Source organism: Pipistrellus kuhlii, unplaced genomic scaffold (assembly GCF_014108245.1).
Source record: "Pipistrellus kuhlii isolate mPipKuh1 unplaced genomic scaffold, mPipKuh1.p scaffold_m20_p_18, whole genome shotgun sequence".
Taxonomy (NCBI): Eukaryota; Metazoa; Chordata; class Mammalia; order Chiroptera; family Vespertilionidae; genus Pipistrellus; species Pipistrellus kuhlii.
Window position 1 is genome coordinate 6,222,501 of NW_023425493.1, and position 14,850 is coordinate 6,237,350.

The window sequence follows — 14,850 nt, forward strand, 5'->3', positions numbered from 1 at the left end:
CTTTCACAATAATCCCTGATTATTGTCATAGCAACAGCAGCAGCAGCAGCAGTAGCAGCAGTAATAAGAAGAGTAAGGCTAGAACAATGGCAGCTAATAGTCAGAGCTTACTATGTGCTGGGAAATGTACTAAGGGCTTTTATTGTGGTCTCACTCCCCTGTCCACTTAGGATGTATTTTCAGTGGCCTTTAAAAAAATATTATTGATTTTTTACAGAGAGCAAGGGAGACAGAGAGTTAGAAACATCGATGAGAGAGTAACATTGACCAGCTGCCTCCTGCACACCTCCCAGTGGGGATGTGCCCACAACCAATGTACATGCTGTTGATCAGAATCGAACCTGGGACCTTTCAGTCCGCAGACCGATGCTCTATCCACTGAGCCAAACTGGTTTTGGCATCAGTGGCTTTGTTTTACAGGGAAGTGAAGCATGGGGACTTGATTGCTTTTTTCTGAAGCCTCTCAGCTGGTAGCTATGCAGTTGGGGCTTGGATTCAGACCCTTCTGACCCCAGTCTGGTTCCGTCAGGTTGAGCTCTTACCCTTGTGCTGTCCTGAATGCTGTGCAGATCCTTCCTCCCAGCCACGGAGTGCACAGTAACCCAGCTTCCAGCCCGTGTCCTCCCACTTGAGTGAGAACAGGCTCCACTCCGACCAGCTACATGGAAGCCCTTAGCATCTCATGGGATTCTTAGAAGTCTGAGTTTGGGAGATTAGGCATGTTTATGTTGAGTCCCTCATTTGCACAGAGAAAATGAAGCCTGAGAAAGGGCCTCGCTCAGAGCTGTGCAGCAGCGAAAGGCGCAGCCAAGAGTGGACCCAGCACCCAGCTGGTGGCCAGGTTCCCTCACCACCATCTGTGTGTAGAATGCCTTTGCTGCCTCGCCCTCCACCCACCTACCCAAGATGCCAGCGTGAGACAGGAGGGAGGAAGGAGGGCCGGGCCTAATTCTCTTTTCCTACCAGGCAGCTGACTCGCTGTGGGCTGCCCAGGCAGTGGAGGGTCCCAACTGGAGCTTTCCCCCAAAGTCCACCAGCCTCTTTTCCTTTATATCCCCGCTGCCACTGGTGTGCTTGGGAAGTCAGAGGTTGTAGAGGACGGGACTCCCTCCTGCCACTCTCCGTCCCCTTCTACCTTTTCTCTCCAAAAACTTCCATAAATCAGAAAATTCCAGAAGGTGTGAGTGGCTCTTCCCTGGCCCAGTGTGGGATGTACCTCGATTCCCTCTGAAGGCGTAGGCCTGAGGAGTGAGGGGTGGTGGTGGCAGTCACCAGGGTTGTCTGTCCCCTTCTATGGTGGAACTCGAAAGACCCAGGGCAGAGGGACTCACTTGCATTAGTCAGAGCTCTGATAATGTGAATACAGAGGCAGGTGGAGGGCAGTATGGGGTCCAGGGGACTCACCCCGCCTCTGCCTTTGTCTTCCCACCAACCCACTGGAAACAGCGATGATTTCCCATTCTCAGAGGGACACACTGAGACTCAGAGGGGGTCAGAACCTCAATGAAAGCCTGCGGTTCCCCTCCCACTTCTCATCCCTCCTCGGCCCAGGACCTGGCACAACCTCTTAGCAGGGATGGCAGCGGCTTGGAGGCCATTCAGTCCCCTTTGTCATTACTTCTTTTGTACATTTTATTAAAGTAAAATGTATAGTCAAGTACACAAATCTATCCTTTTCAGTTTTTAAACTTTGGTTTTCTGGTAATAAACACAGAAGTTACAAGCTTTGAAAAAACAAATGTAGAACCGCCCTGAGCATTTGGTAATAACTATTAAGATTTGATGTGTGTGTGTTTAGTTAACCTTATCTGGTTGGAGAATTGTTGCTAGAAACTGGCTTTGAGGACTGAGAGGACAGGGACAGGGTCGTGGAGGGTCTGTGGCCTCGTCAGGACCCTCGTCAGGACTTCTCGGCACATACCGATATGCCTGGCTTCTGACGTTCACCTGCAGCGTAGAAACAGGATCACTGTTGCCCCAGCTGCTAAGAAGTCAGGTAATCAGCGATGACACTGGCAGGCCATCATTTATTGAACAGCCTGCATTGTTCAAAACACAAAAGTCAGGTTGGGACGAGAGTCCTGGAGCGCTTGGGGACAGGCAGGTCCCGGGTAGACCAGTTGGCCTGGGTAAATGCTGTGTTTACACATCTGATTCGCTGTCTGCCTCTGGCCTGCTTCTCATGCCTCCCTTAGGGGCCTATGAACAAGGCTTTAAGAGTGGTTGAGCATGGACCTATGATCCAGGAGGTCACAGTTCCATTCCTGGTCAGGACACATGCCCTGGGTTGTGGGCTCGATCCCAGTGTGTGGTGTGCAGGAGGCAGCTGATCAATTATTCTCTCTCATCATTGATGTTTCTCTCTCTCTCTCTCTCTCTCTCTCTCTCTCTCTCTCTCTCTCTCTCCCTTCCTCTTTGAAATCAATAAAAAATATTTTTTAAAAAGAGTGAGAGCTCAAAGAGGGAGGGACGTATGTGGCCCCATTCTTGGGCTGGCCTCAACCATTTGTATCTGGAGTTCTCTATCTTGATCGGTTTCTGCTGGCATTGAATTACTTTATGGGAAGTGCTCAGAAAAGTGCTTGGTGCTGAGATGCTGCAGATATTCACTTATGCCATCATCATCAAGGTCAACATCATCTTCTTCTCCAGGCTGGGATAGAAGCTGTCAGAGTTGCCAGGAGTGTAAATTCTAACCCTGCTACAGTTTCATCCCAGAAACATTTACCAAGGACCTCCTATGGGCAAAGAGCTGTGCCTGGCTCTGAGCAGGGTAACTGGGCAGACACGATTAAGTCTGATTGGGTGGCAGCTAAGTCTGATTTCCCACCACTTCCTGTCTGACCTCTTGACCCTGTTGTACTCTCTGGAGCCAGCCTAGCACTGCCGGGCGCACAGTAAGAAGAGGGGATTCAGTCAGGAGACTGTGTGCCAATTCTTGCTCTCTGACCTACCAGATAATCTCAACTAAATCCTTCTCTTCTGTAGACCTAAGTTTCTTCATCAGAAAATTCACTGAGGCAGTCAATTATTGACCAAGACTCCTTTGCCGGCCTGTGATTCTAAACCTCTGGTTTCAACCCATCATCAATACCTTTATTACATTTTCCCTCCTGAATAAGAAGCAGATTGGTACTGTCCTACTGCGCAGGTGGGAGTCCGAGGAGATGGGGGGATGTTGTCTGCTGATGGCAGGGGGTTCCCCTCACAGTTCTAACTTGTGTTTCTTAGTCATCTATTGCTTAGTTTATTTGTATTGAAAATAAGTGGAGACAGGAACCATATGGTAGAGTTAGTGAGGAACACAACAGTAATAACAATAATTATTCTACAAATTTGCCTGACGATGATGGTTACAGATTGTATTCCTTTGACCAGAATTTTTAGATAGCAATTCAAGATGTTTCTGGTACTCAAGAGAAGTGGCAGTTATTTCCCAGTGGGTTTTCCTTCACTTGGAGTAAACGCTGTCCACGCCTAACAGAAAAGTGCACACACATCCATCTGAAAGCTTCCCTCTTTTAGAAACAGAATATTAAATTTACAAAGCACCAAAGATAGGAATTTCCTACTTGCAGTTGTGAGAGCAGCTTCTGACTTTTATACTTGAACATGTGGTGAAATTGTTATAATGTAATTTGGTCCTCAAGCCCGACATAATATGTGACGTCTAAAAGTGTGTCAACAAATCATACTTTCTTTATCTCATTAATCTGAACTAAATTGGACAGTGTATACAACTTGCTAGATGGGCGGGAGGGGGGGGTTTGAATTTATGCATGTAATAACCACTGTTAAATATTGTATTATTGCCCTGCCGGGTGGCTCAGTTAGTTAGAGCATCATCCCATTCACCAAAAAGTTGAGGGTTCAATTCCCAGTCAGGGCATATACTGAGGTTTCAGGTTCTATCCCCAGTCAGGGGACATACGGGAGACAATTGGTAGATGTTTCTCTCTCATATTGATGTTCCCCTCTCTCCCTCTCTCCTTCTCTTCTTCTCTCCCTCTCTATCTACTTTCCTCCCTCTTAAAAAAAAAATCAATAAAAACATTTTTTTTTTAAGTAACTTAAAAAAATCATTGGATCATAGAGTTGGAATGACATCACCGGATTCTATTAGAGCTGCCCCCAATAGAAAGTGGAGTGAGAAGCCTTGTGAGGAGTGAGTTCTGGGTCTTGGTGGCCAAGCAGAGGCCAGTTGACTCCAGGCCTGGGATGGTGGCTGCTCTATTGGCCTCCACAGCTGGATCCTGGCGGCGAGGCTCAGAAAAAGGGCAGCCACATCGATCGTATTCTCTCCCCTCCTTCTCCAGCAGCTAAAAATTGTCTTTGCTGAGGGTGAATGGGCCCGTGGATGGACGAGCTCAGGGTCTGGGCTGGGGACTCCGGGTGGCACTGCTGTGGCACCTGGTGCTCTCCTCCTGGGCATGCCTTGTCTGGGTGAGCTGGCAGCTGAGTCTTTGGTGGCTTTCGAATTTCAGTGCCATGTTCCGGGGAGAAAGCAGCAGCCTTTGAAAGGGGTGCTGATGACCTGGAGTAGAGGAAAGGCCCTGGGACTTGGACTCAGGACACACCTGAGGCCTCACCTGGCCCCAAACCTCTGTCTGCACGCCCCTTCCTCCTGCCCTGGCTTGCTGCTTCTCTGACCACAGTAGCCAGATGGGAGCAGTGCCACGGCGAGCATGAGCCCCAGATAATCTGCCTTTGGTTTGATCTACTGCATGCCCTTTTCACACTGATTATCCTCCTACTGTTTCTTCTGCTGAGGTGGACAACAAATGCTTTCATATATTCGGAGTCCATATTAGCAGTGAGTGGCCTAGAGCGTGTTCATGCTCAGAAATAAGCTGACCTGCAGATAACGGAGATTGCTTTTAGTTCCCCATAATCACATTAGCTGGTATTTTTATATGTTAATACTTTTCAACTTTGGTTATTCTGTGTGTGTGTGTGTGTGTGTGTGTGTGTGCGCACCATATAGCCCATTTAGACTTGACTGGCCTTCTAGAGCCTTCTTTCTGTGTCTCTCTATACCAGGGTTCAGTAACTGGCTCCCATACTATTTTGGGGTGCAGTTGAAGTGAACCCAACGAAAGCAGAGGTTTATCACCCTGAGCCAGTTCTTTGTGTCCTGGGAGAGTCGCTTGCTGTGTATGTGTGTGTCCTGAACACAGCTTCTCCCATGGCCTGTATCTCCTGGCATCGTGGGGAGACCATGCCAGCCCCTCCGTATCTCACTGACAACTTGGGGAAATCTATGATGCTCTAGCTTTGCCCACTTAGAGAGTGAGAAGGAAGTCCCTGGTGATGGGGGGAGAATGAGTTTCTCAGCGGCTTCTCAGGACACACCTGCCAGCTGCTGGGTCATCTAGACACGCTCCTGGATTGGTGCTGGCAGGGGGGAACCCACCCTCAGGAGGGGAGGGGCAGCAGCAGGATGGCTGCAGGGCAGTGGATTGGCACCTGCCCTGCCTTCTGAGGGGCTCTGCCTTCCTGACTGGGTCTCACCCACACTTAGCCACGAGCAGACTCTGGCAGTTAGATTGTTCGCTAAAGGGCCATTCCCCTTTCCCAGTCCCAGCCTTTCTGTTTGTTCCTGGCCAGCGGGCTCATCCAGGGGGCCTATGATGGAGGTTTTATACAGGTGACTTCACCTACTTCCATTTTCCCCACCCCAGGCCCCTTCATTTTATGGCCACACTTCACCCAGTAGGTGAGTGCCTGTCGCGGGGGAGGCACTGGCTGAGCACCTGGGAGCTTGGCTTGAGAGAGAGCTGGGTTGGGCCACCTTCCCCACCCTTCTGACCCATGAAATCCTCGTCTAAGCTGACCTAATTCCCCGAGTGAGGGAGCTATTGGCTATTGATCCCCAGCAGATGCTGCACTTTGAGGAGGAGGGGATCCTTGGGCAGGGAGGGTGTGCCATCCTGGGCTTAACACTTTGGTGCTGCCTTCCTAGGACCAGTGATCCCTTTACTTTGCCGTCCCGTGGGGGTGAACTCCCTTGGAGTTCTTCCGGGCTCGTTGCCCTGCCTGAGCATCAAGGAATCTCAAGGAATCACAGTCCCAGCTTAGCTCGGTCTGCCTCTCCTGGCATTTCTGCTTCTCTCTCTTGGTGGGATCCCCAGGAGAGGTTGTATTTAGCCAGAAGCCCTAATCTTTGCTTCCCAGGTCCCCTCCCAACCCTGGCCAGGCAGGAGCTGCTTGGTCCCCTGGGGAGTCCCTGGTGAGAAGCAGTTTTTGCCGAATCCTACCTGGCCTTACCCTACCTGACTTCACTCTACCTGTTCTCACCAGGCTGACAGCCATGCTTCCTGATCCGCCCCCCTCAGAGAGCTGCATCCTGGAGGGTGGTGGGCCAGGCCCATTTATGCAGCTCAGCAGCAGGGATCCAGATGTGCTTTATTTAAACAAAATTGTATTTATTAAATTGATTGGGTGACATTAGTCATCATGAGCACATAGGTTTCAGATGTGAGTCTCTGTGTTGCAAGACCTGTATGTTGTATCATGTGCCCCCTACCCCCACCCAAAGTCAGATCTTCTCCTGTCACCTTATCATGTATGTTAGGCCCCCTTCTCCTCCCACCCCCTTCCCTCTGGCAACCACCACGCTGCTGTGTGTGTCCATGAGTTTCAGTTTTATGTCCCAGATCGGAGTGACATCATATGGCTCTTAGCTTTTTCTGTCCAACTTATTTCAGTCAGCATAACGTTCTTAAGGCCCGTGCATGATGTTGTTGCACATGGTGCTATTCCATCCTTTCTTCCGGCTGAGGAGCAGTCCATCGTGCATATGGACACACCTTCCTCATCCAGTCCTCTATCCAGGACTCTTCAGTGGTTGCCATGTCTTGGCCTCTGTGAATAGCACTGCATGAACACAGGGGTGCATATATCTGTGAGTATATGATTCCGAGTTTTTTTCGGGTATATACCCAGGAGAGGAATTTATTTCTCCCTGGTCTTGACCCTGGTCGTGTGGTAGCTTTATTCTCAATTTTTTGAGGAATCGCCAGACTGCTTTCCATAGTGGTTGTCACCAGTCTGCATTCCCACCAGCGGTGAATGAGGGTTCCCATTTCTCCACAGCCTCTCCAGCACTTGTTGTTGCTTGTCTTGTTGATAGTGGCCTCTCATTGTAGCTTTGATTTGCATTTCCCTCATTGCCAGTGAGGTTGGACATCTTTTGGTATGAGATGCGCTGTAGACACAGAGAGATGACCCTCTACACACCAATGAGAGAGGCCACAGGAGAAACCAACCCAGACAGCACCTTGACCCGGGTCTTCCAGCCTCCCGAACTGTGGAGAAATAAACTCCTGTCATTTAAGTCCCCAACCCATGGTATTTTGTTATGGCAGCTCTAGAAAACTAATGGACCACCTGTGTCAGCCCCCTGAAAGCCAGCTGTGGTTTTGGGGTTTCCAAACAGACTGAAACATCATTTTAGCAGTGAAGCCAAGAACTTTGAGATCCCACATAATGGGGTCGCCACAGCCCAGAAACCAGCCAGCAGACCTGGGGCTGGGAAGGCAGGTACTGGCCGTGCAGAACACTGTAGTTGCCCCAGTGCTTCCGCTCAGGGTGGCCACACGGTCAGCAAGCTTCTCAAGGTCTGGTCCCCAACCTAAGAGAACCAAAGCTGAGGACGGTGGAACCTGCCAGCCTGAGACATAGAGGGACCAGCGCTGGAAGCAGCTGAGGCGTCTGGCCCACGGTGGGTGGGCTCAAGGACCGCTTTGGAATAGAGGCAGCCTCTGCCGTACGAGGTACGGAGTGTAAAATGGTGGGCGGTGATCTTTAAGTCAAAAGATAAGTGCCAGGCAGGATGTGGAGACTGGGCCCGTTCCCTGGCAACCGCTAATCTGCTTTCCCTCCTGATGGATTTACCTGTTCTGGACTTTTCACATTAAAGGAACCAGATAGCGTGTGGCCTTTTGCGTCTGGCCTCAAAACTAGTCCGTGTTGCAGATAAGATATACACGACTTCATTCCTTCATGGATTTCTCTCTGCACGTGTCTGTGTCTCTCTTTATAAGGACACCAGTCATATTGGACTTGGTGCCATCCTATGGACCTCATTTTACCTTAATAAACCTCTCTAAAGGGCCAAAATTCAGTCTACATCCAGTGCTATTGTTGTGTGGGACTCAGTTCAGCCCCTAGCAGGTGGTCAGAGCAGCAAGGATGCCCTGTAACAGCCAGGGAGGCAGAGACACCAGGAAGGGTTGGGGGAGGGGCCTGGAGATTCTCCTGGGCTCCTGTGTGGCTTCAGAGGGACTCTCAGGCAAACATGGAACATGTGGGGGGAAGGGAGAGTGACGGTGGCAACAAAGAGGGCACTGGGGGCTTCTGGGGAGGCGGGAAGCAGTGTCCATGATCAATAATTTATTCCTGGATACCATGCAGGAGGGCGTTGTCATGGCAACAGGCCAGCTCTGAGTGGCTGGCCTGACAGTCGCCTCTCAGAGCTGCTGCTCCTCACTCACGCCTCTCTCCCTCCCTCCCTTGCCCCCTCATTTTTCTTGTGTGTCTGGGGAGCCTTTTTGGTGGAGTGGAACCTTCCTGCCTGCTTTCAGTGTGAGGCTCACAGCAGCTTTAGCTGCCCTTCCCCCACCCCTACATGACCCCAGGAAGATGAGCAGGGTTGTGGCCTGACCTGTAATTTTTTTTTTTTTTTTTTTTTTTTTTTGGAAAAACCCTCTGGAGTCATCTCACTGGCTTTCCAGCTGTCAGGCCTCCGGCCGAGGTGCCCGGGGCCCAGGTGCTGCTGTTTCTCACAGCCTGTCTCGCGACACCTTCACACAAGTCAGATGCATTGTCTTCTTCTTTTTTTAAATATATTTTATTGATTTTTTACAGAGAGAAACATCGATGAGAGAGAAACATCCATCAGCTGCCTCCTATTGCACGCCCCCTATTGGGGATGTGCCCGCAACCAAGGTACATGCCCTTGACCGGAATCGAACCTGGGACCTTTCAGTCCACAGGCTGACGCTCTATCCACTGAGCCAAACCGGTTTCGGCTGGTGCACTGTCTTCTTTCCACACTTGAGGTTAGGTGGCTTGGTCCTGGGAGAGGTCTGCTCTAGCACGGCAGCTGGGAGGGCTGTCCCCTGCCTCAGCCCCCCCCTCCCCGGTGAGTCAGCTCAGCACTGCCCATCCCTGGCACTGCCCATCATCGGCTACGGCAGTGGTCCTTCCTTCCGTCCCCCTGGCCTTGCTGGACAGGAACATGCCAGGAGCGTGCAGCTAGCAGGACGTCTGTGACCCTCCGCATGCTGTAGGCTCATGGGGCAGCACAGAGGGACCCAGTGGATATCTGTGCTGCGGAGTGCAGTGAACGGAGGGGAGTCTGTTTGGGCTTCGGAAGCATCCCTCACGCCACGCATGCTCCCGCATGGACCTCTCAGTCTTTCCCAGAGGCTGGGTCTTCGTCCGACAGCTGCCCCGAGCCTCACCCGCTGAGACCATCGAATTTCCAGTTATTTGTTCATGCCCATTACAATTCACTGCTCCCCTGGTTCACTGGCTGTCACAACGAATAAGGGATGTGGGTCTCTCATAACCATTTAAGACGTAATGTCATTAGTCCTGTAATTGCTGCTAAGGGTCTGGTCTGTTCTCTGAATTTGTAAACCCTCATGCACAGAGATGAAGACAACATACCCCTAAGCTGGAGGCTGCCCAGGGGCCTGGGGGCTTGGCGACCGGCCTCAGCTGCCTGGCTGGTGTGAGTTTCCTGATGGAGCTGGAGCTGCGTGTGCAGATGGGCCTGGGAGCAGCTGTGAGCCCCACGGGGCTGAGCGGGAAGGGAGGAGTGTCCTGCAGAGCAGCGTGGCCTGGGCTGCCCTCACGACAAGCAGCTGCTGGTGAAAGACCTCATCTCCAGAGCAGGGACAGCTCCTGCCCCACCCCCTCCTCAGCCCACAGCTCGGGCCCTGAGGCCCAGAGAGAAAGCAGCCAGCGATGCCCTCATCCGATGGCCCAGCCACCGCTGCAGGCAGAGATTAGAGTCGACAGGGAACCCAAGCGAATCAGACACGTCCTCCTCGGGTTTATCTCCCGCAGGTCCCCCCTCCTCCTCACGGGGGATGCTTTTCCACCCGCGGCTCTGCGGCGTCCTCAATGAAAAGCGTTCTAGGTGAGTTTGATGGTTTTGCTGTGGGGAGGGCCAGGAGCACACTGGTTGTTCCTGGTGTGCGGGCCGGTGTCCCCGCATCACCCTACGTCTCCCTGGGAGGGTCCCAGCACTGCCGCCTGTGAGCGCTGCCAGCCAGGGTCGCACACCGCCCTCCACATGCCATGCTCCTGCCATACACTTTTTGTAGTAAAACCCACAAATTTACTATTTTAACCATCTTAAAGTGTGCAGTTCAGTGGCATTTAGTACAGGTACAATGTTTTGTGTGTTTTTTTTTTTTTTAAATATATATTTTATTGATTTTTCACAGGGAGGAAGGAAGAGGGATAGAGAGTTAGAAACATCGATGAGAGAGAAACATTGATCAGCTGCCTCGTGCACACCTTCTACTGGGGATGTGCCTGCAATCAAGGCATATGCCCTTGACCGGAATCGAACCTGGGACCTTTCAGTTCGCAGACCGACGCTCTATCCACTGAGACAAACTGGTTTCGGCCACAATGTTGTACACGATTATCGCTGTCCAGTTCCAGCATGTTTTCGTCATCACATAAGGTAGCCCCCTACCAACTGAGCAGTCGCTCCCCATTCCCCCGCCCCCAGCTCCTAGCAGCCACCACTCTGTTCTGGTCTCTGCCGCCTGGCCCAGCTGTGTGCTTCATGGACATGGGATCATGCAGCGTATGGCCTTCGTGTCCGGCTTCTTTCAGTGACCATGTTTTCAAGGTCTGTCTACATTGTAGCCGGTGTCATACTTTATTCCCTTTTGTGCCCATGTAATATTCCACCTTTCCTTTAGCCATTCGTCTATTAACGGGTATGTGAGTTGTTTCTTGTAAATAGTGTTGTTACGAACATTTGTGTACAGGTTTTTGTGTACGCACCTGTTTTCAGTTCTTTGGGGTTTATACTTAAGAGTGGAATTTCTGGGTCACAGGATCATTCCAGTCTCTTCCTACTTCTTTCTTTCTTTCTTTCTTTTTCTTCTTTTTTTTTTCTTTTAAATATATTTCTTTATTGATTTCAGAGAGGAAGGGATATTTATATATATATATAAACACACACACACACACACACACACACACACACATCAATGATGAAGAGAGAATCCTTGATCGGCTGCCTCCTGCACGCCCCGAAATGCTGGCATGTGCCTTTGGCCGGAATCGAATCCCAGGTCTTTCAGTCCGCAGGCCAACGCTCTATCCACTGAGCCAAACCGGCTAGGACTCTGCCCACTTCTTTACAATGTCTGTCTTCTTTTGACAGAGGGAGCAGCCCACTCCGGGCTCTCACCTTTGGCAGCCACTTTTGGAAAGTTTCTGGTTCTTAGCCCCTGGTCAGGACACGGCATGGGTGCACACACAGAGTCTAGGTGACAAAGGAAGGATTCCTAATTGTTTTTAACGGTGGTACCCGATCTTCCTCACCCCGAGCTGCACCATGTGGGGGCTGAGATGGAGTTGGCTCAGAACCTTGTTTCACGCCCTAGGAATAGTCTTTGGAGATCTTTCCTTTGGCTATGATCAGTATCCCCAACTGCATCACCCGCCATCTTTCCTTTCTTGGCTCTCTCCTTCAGCTTAAGAAAAGAAAAAAGATGTGTGTCATCATGGCCCCATCAAAAGAATACGCTCCAGGCTTTGAAAGCGGTTCTAAAAGGAAGCTTCAGGAATGTTCTGGGCATAGGCCCTGCGTTGCTGGAATATGCACACCACCCCCCGAGGGTATTTCTTTGAAGAGACAGCACTCATTTCAATGTATAAATTCTGGTGTGTTCACTTAAAAGATCCGTGGGAAGGCTTTAACACCTACAATAAGAAGGCGATGTGAATGCTTATTGAATTATGTACACCTCCAGGAAATCAAAGAAAGATACGCATTTTAGGAACTTTCGGGAAATGAAGTCCAAAATACAACCTGGAGATGTGTTGGGATGGTTAACACAAAATAGTATTGCCCAGCTGCTGGGTAGGAGAGGGCGTATGAAGGAGCCCAAGGCTTAGACCAAGCTCCCCATTTCCTTAAGGGTTAGTGGGGTCAACAGTTACCCAGCCATGAGGCTGGCTGGGGAAGGGACCATGCACAGACTTTGCATTTGGAATATTCTTCATTTGGGGAGGGGGGGGGCAGTGTGAGGAGAAGGGAGCTGGTAAGAAGTACAGGTGAACTGATACCTTGGTGAGTTGGTTTAAACATTTAAAAATAGCATGCCTCTTGCTTCAGCCTGGACGACCCAGGGCCGTCCTTCCAAGGTTGTAGTAAGCCAGGGAAGGAGATCTGGCAGAGAAGTTTTGGGCAAATCCAGCAGACCAATGAGCTAGGTCTGTGTGACCTACTAGGTGGTGGGTGGTGTTTTTCCTTCTCGTTCAAAAAGCTGAAGTCAGCAGTGAAGGGTCAGAGAAGTGTAGTCGGTTTCTTGCGGGATTTCGGAAGCAGGTTGAAGGCTGGTGGCACTGTCCCATTTTACAAGCAGGCCCGAGAAGTGGATGACAAGGTCAGCAAAATCTCAGAGCCAAGAATAGATTCCTCCACCATCCCATCACCCAGTAACTCCCTCCAAGTTTGAAGAGCGTCCTCCTCAGGGAAATGCCGCCTCTGAAAATGGTTTCATGTCTTTGTTTCCTCTGTCTCGGCAATCATTTACAGTATTTGGGGTCAGATATTGGTGGGTCTCACAGCAAAGCAGAGAAGGACACTGCTGTGATTTAAAAATTTTTATATTGCAGTGACTATATACATATCTTATCTAATAATAGACAAACATGTAAAATTGACCGTACCTCTACTACGTCCACAGCCAATCAGGAGTGAGTATGCAAATTAACCCAACAAAGATGGCAGTTAATTTGCATATGCAGGCGCCTGCTCTGAGGGGGAGGGTGGGCAGTAGAGGGAGCTACAGGAGTGATGCTCTGGCCTGGAGCGAGTACTTGCAATCTTCTGGATGGCCGGGAGTGAGGACTGACTTGCAGGCTCTCCGGCAGCCGGGAGCAAAGCCAGGGAAAGGAAGGCCTATTCTTGCATGAATATCATGCAATGGGCCTCTAATCCTCTTTAATAAAAGAGAAACATGCAAATTGACTGTACACGCCATGCCCACCAGCCAATCAGGGCGAGTATGCAAATTAACCCAACCAATATGGTGGTTACTTTGCATATCCAAGCCAGAGCAAAGACTGTAGAAAGAAGTCGAGCACTTCGGAGGGAGCAAAGCTGTGGAGAAGCAAGCAAGCGAGGTGGGAGGGGAGAAGGCAGAGAAGCAGGTGGGGTGGGGAGAAGGAAGAGAAGCTGGCAGGGGCGGGGCTTTGGAGAAGGAAGGGAAGCAGGCGAGGCAGAGAGAAGGCAGAGAATCTGATGGGGCAGCGGAGACCAGGAAGCTCTATTGCAAGAATCTTCCTGCAAGGGGCATCATATATATATATGTATATGTATATGTATGTGTGTGTGTGTATATATATATATATATATATATATATATATATATATAAAATAAAAATGTCATTTTAACACTTTCAAGTATATATTGTAGTTTAGTGGCATTTAGCATTATTTATAGTGTTGTGCAACCTTCACTATTGTATCTCCAAACCTTTTCGTCATCCCACATCTAAGCTGTGACATTAAGCAGTAACTCCTCATTTCCTGTTTCCTCTAACCTCTGATAAACTCTGTTCTACTTTGTCTATGAATTCTATTCCAGGTCGTTCCTACTAAGTGGAATCATACAATATTTGTCTGACTTTGTTTCTGGATTATTTCAATTAGCATAATATTTTCAGGGTCCATCGATGAAGCAAGTATCAGAACTTCTTCCTTTTTTTGTGGCCAAATAATATCTCATTGCTTGGATGGACCACATTTTATTTTTCCATTCATCCAATGATGGACACCTGTTGGCTACAGTGAGAAATGCTTTGATGCGCCCTGGTGTGTAAGTACGTGAATCCCTGTATCCAGTTATTTGGAGTAAGGAATTGCTGGACCATGTGAAGATTTTATGTTTGACTTTTGAGGAACTGCAAATTGTTTTCCATGGTGGCTTTCCCCTTTTACATCCCCATCAGCAATGTAGGAGCGTGCAAATATGTCAACATCCTCTCCAATGCTATTATTTTCCATTTTACTGATTATAACTATCCTAGCAGGTATAAATTGACATCTCGTTATGGCTTAATTTGCATTTTCCTAATGACGAGTGATATTGAACAGCCTTTCATTTGCTGTTAGTCATTTGTATGTCTTTTTTTTTTTTTTTGAGAAATGTCTCTCAAATCCTTTGCCCATTTTAAATTGGTTTGCTTATCTTTCTTTGTTGTTGAGTTTTAAAAGTTCTTTTTATGTTCTGTGTAGCGAACTGTGCCCAGATGTGTGATATGCAAATATTTTCCCCCATTCTACAGGCTGTCTTCTCCCTTTCTTGAGAATACCCTTTGATGCACAGAAGCTTTAAATTTTAATGAAGTCCAAATATCTGTTTTTTTCTTCTGTTGCTTGTACTTTTGATGCCACATCTAAGATTCTATTAGCAAACACAAGGCCATGAAGATCTACCTCTAGTTTTCTTCTAAGAGTCTTACAGTTTGGACTCTTATATTTAGGTAGTTGATTGATCCCTTTGGAGTTCATTGCTATATGTGGTGTGAGGTAGGAGCCAACCTCACTCTTCTGCATGTGTAAATCTAGCCAGCCATCCTCGT